This window comes from Diuraphis noxia, unplaced genomic scaffold, assembly GCF_037042655.1.
Source record: "Diuraphis noxia isolate RWA-SAM2 unplaced genomic scaffold, SU_Dnox_SAM2 contig0003, whole genome shotgun sequence".
Classification (NCBI taxonomy): domain Eukaryota; kingdom Metazoa; phylum Arthropoda; class Insecta; order Hemiptera; family Aphididae; genus Diuraphis; species Diuraphis noxia.
The window spans coordinates 58,203,081-58,207,657 of NW_028301713.1; positions in this window are offsets into that span (position 1 = coordinate 58,203,081).

Sequence of the window (4,577 nt, forward strand, 5' to 3'; positions counted from 1 at the left end):
AGTTTAGAAATGTTTATTTTCCAGACGAAATTTAAAAATCCATTTTTGTACCTGTATATTTTTTCGGGCGGAATTTACTATAGATCTTTTTTTTACCTGTTCATTTCGGGTGGAATTTACAATCTCCCGAAATACTCTATATCTATAAAAGTAGTTAGGTAGTAGTTACCCTCAAACTTTTAAAAAGTTGAAAAAAATATAGTGTTCTGCAAGATATAATATAAAAAAATAAACAGGGTTAGTAAATAGGTTCATAACGACATATTATTAGACTCAACTAAAATTGATAATAATTTATAAAATATTTATATGTTTATTAAATAAATTAACACAACCTTTAATGAAGACCAAATTTAAAAAGCATATTTATCATAATAGCTAGTATATTTATTTCATTTATTTTCAATAAATATCTATATAAGCATTAAGCAATACAATTTTAAATAACCACCTAACGAATACGTTGTTAATAAATAACGTAATTTTAATAAACTTAAAAAATTAAGCCATGGTAAAAAGTTTCGATATTTTACAGTCACATGGTAGAATGTAGACAGTTTAACCCCACCATTTTTATGAAATTGAATATATTCAGTTACAAATCAAACCAATCTGTAATTTTTCCCGAATATTTTCAAACTCTTTTTATGTAATGTACATCGAATCAGTATTAGAAGGACTCGTTTAAATGTGAGTTCGCAAAAAATAAATGTTTCATCCAGAAAAATACTAGAATTTGATTTCAATTTCTGGTAAAAGAAAAATACTTTCCTCTGTCTGTACCACAAATATCGATTTCATTGCATTATTTAAGTATATAAGTTACAGAATGACCAGATGCCAGATGGAGTACCTATTTCGGCACTAAAAACGTGTCTGATAAATGTGTTTTCATTTCGAACCCCTCGCACAAGACTGCACTACTCAAAATTCATCAATTTTTAATTATGACTACTGTTGAATAGAGAAAAATAAGCTCTATAAAATACAAGAACGCCACATTCAATATTATTTTTCATTTAGCCACTATAGAGATGTGTCACTATTGAATTATTAAAATTTTAGCTAATTTTCAAATTTTCAATGCTAGAGATCCATATTTACTAAAATTAAAATCATTATTATTTTATTGATATTGTGTATTATCTATAGTCTTCAAATGTAAAGATTTACTAGAAGCGCCAAAATGTTAAATCTAGTAAACAAATTACAGAATAATATTATGTCGTCTACTGTTAGAATAGAAAATCTCACCCAGGGTATTAATTATTACAATACTATTGAAACAGGTACCTAAGTGATATTACCTATATTCAACTAATCCTTAAACATTTTAAGAAAAGCAATCAAATAATATATTTAAATACTTTTAATTTCAAGTAGGTGTTAACAGTAGGTGTTCTAATAGTAAATACTTGTTGTTTGTACATATTCATTTTGTGTTTAATAGTTGTACTTAAAGCATTAATATAAAAAAATTGTTTGATTATAATATTTAATGAATTATAAATAAGTATTAAGTTCGTATACGAGTAAGTAATATAAATACCTATCATTAGTTATGTTCATTTTGTATATTTGCAGATATTATAATATAATATTATAATATAGATACAAGATACACTATCATGACTAACAATATTAGTTATTGGTTAAATCATTTTCTAATGGTATAATATTATATACAAAATATTATTAACCAATAATTTTAATTAATTATGTTATTATTCAATGACAATATAGTAACATCTATTAATGATTAAGAAGTTGATATTACAAATAAAGTAATAGGTAAATGGTTAAATGCAACACCTTCAGTGATACCTGAATATGAGAACAGTAAGTAGAAGTGACTATTGCTATTTTTTTACAAACTATATTATCAAAATATTTTTTAGAAGATTTGTTATTGGAAACCACGAATCAAAACGAATCATATGAATCTGCACAACATTTCATTGAACTGATTCCTGTGGAGATTACTGATTCTAGTGGAAAATAATAGTTTTATCTTGATCTCATTTTTATATAAATTTTATGTTACAACAGTGTTTGTATTTTGATTACAAAAACTGGAGATTTTGATGATAGTATTAAAAATAAAGACTGGAAAGAAGAGGAAAGCTCAGAAATATCATCAGAAAGTTCTGATGAACAAGGTATCATAAATGAAACGATCAATGAAGTCTGTGAATCAGCTTATCATTTCACATTGAAACAACACACTCACAAGAGAATATTATTCCAGTTAATAAAAAGTAAAAAGATATTCAAAAATATAAAACAGTGGAATATAAATGTGAAAAAAACTAAACTGAATTTAGGTGAGACTTAAATAAATAATAGTGGTAAACCAGTTAACCAAAAGCAGCTATTACCCCCTTGCGATGCAGATAAATGCAAATTCAAATGTTCTTCACTATTCACACTAGCTGATCGTTCAGATGTAATACATCTGATGTATTAAATATGTTCTAGAAAATGGGAGATTAAACTTCAAGGAGGTCTTTCGCCATTAAATATACTTCACTAGTGACACTTAAGTATAAATATATTAAAGAAGGAAGCAAAAGGCTATCAAACAATTCATTTTTCCTTTCATTAGGTGATGTTAGTAATAGAGTATGCAAAATAATGTTTATGGCCACATTATGTATAAGTGATAAATTCATAAGAACAACTATAAAAAAAATCAGATAGTAGACATTTTACACTAAATTATCTAAGAAGGAAACATGGTAATCAGAGATCATTAGATCCTGAACTTGTAACTGGAATCAAAAATCATATTAATAGTTTTTCTCGAATTGAATCTCATAATTTATGAAATCAAACTTCTAGAAAGTTAATAGATGTTTCATTGACTCAATCAAGTATACATAAATTATATAATAAAGAATGTGAGGAAAATAATATATTACCAGTCAAACTTTCAACTTATTCACATGTGTTCAACACAAAGTTTAACATAGGATTCTATGCACCCAAAAAAAGACCAGTGTGCTGTATGTGAACGGTACAATAATAGTTCTAATATTGAAAAACAAAATTTACAAGATGAGCTTAAAGCACATAAAAATTAAACTAAATTATCTAGGTTTGAAAAAGAAAAAGATTAGAACCAGGCTAAGGAAAATACTGAAAAATATATGATGTCTTGTTATGATTTGCAGAGTGTTCTAACTACTCCAGATATTTAACTTTTATTATGTTAGAAAATTTGCCATTAACAATTTAACTTTATACAGTTTGGGTGTAAATGAAGCCAATCGTTTTGTTTGGAACGAAGATTAAAGTAAAATAGGTGCCAATGAAATATTTACATGCACTTACAAATATTACTACATACAGAATTGTCTTTAGAAAGGTACTATTTTTTATTCAGATAACTGTTCAGGTCGATAAAAAAATAAATTCATGATTAGTTTGTACTTGTATGTTATTAACTATCTAGATATTTCTTCTATTACTCACAAATTTTGGTCAGTAGGTCACACACAGTATGAAAGGGGCACTCTACAATTGAACAACAAAAGAATAGGCTGCTTAGAGGAGGGTACATTTTTCTCCCTTACAATCGCCTACAGTCATTCAAACAGCAAAAAAAAAAACTGGAAAATCATTTAAATTAAACGAGCTTACACATACAGATTTTATAGATTTTAAGCAATTGAGTAAAGATATTGGTATAATAAAATATAATTTTAATAAAAACATTAGGTATATGTCAAACTGTTTTATGGAAAAATATTAAAATTATTAAAGTAACAAAAGAATTCCCAGACAGATTCTTTTATAAAACAACTTATGGAGAAGCAAATTTTCAAGAAAATATAGTTTTAAAGAAGATTAAAAACTCAAAAATAAAATCATCGAACATCGACTTGAAATTTGCATTTACTGAAGAGCCTGGAATCACGCAGATTAAAAAAAAAGACTTAATTCCATTGTGTAAAGCAAAGCTTATTCCAGATACTTACCATGGTTTTTATAAAACCTTAAAAGTGTCTGAAATTGATAACACTAATAACGGATACAACGAAAAAAGTGATTAATTTATAAAATTATAAATTATTTTTCTTTTATTTAACAAGCTATAGCTTAATATTATAATTATACTCATCATAAGTTCATGATTATTATTAAAAGCAACTTTTTTTGTTTTGTTATGTTTGATTGATATTTTGTTATTTTGATACATAAAAATAAGTTCATTAACTTATTAGACAGGTAGTCAAGTTTTTATTTTATTTTAATAACACAATTTTTTTTTATGATTAAATACAACTATTAATTTTTTTAATGATATTTTATTATCATACCTATACCATTATAATACTATTAAAATTGAATACAATAATAAATCAAATTTTAAATTGCTAGTAAATATGGTATATTAATATAAAATTATTTATTAGTAATTTAAATTTAAACAGTGCCACAGCTCGATTTAAGGCATAAAAACGTTCATAGCTTAAATTCAATATTGGCCATATTTTAATAAGTGGCCATCTAAAAATCAATTTCTTTATGCAATACAGTCACATCTCAAAATATGGCAGTCTTGAATTTACTTT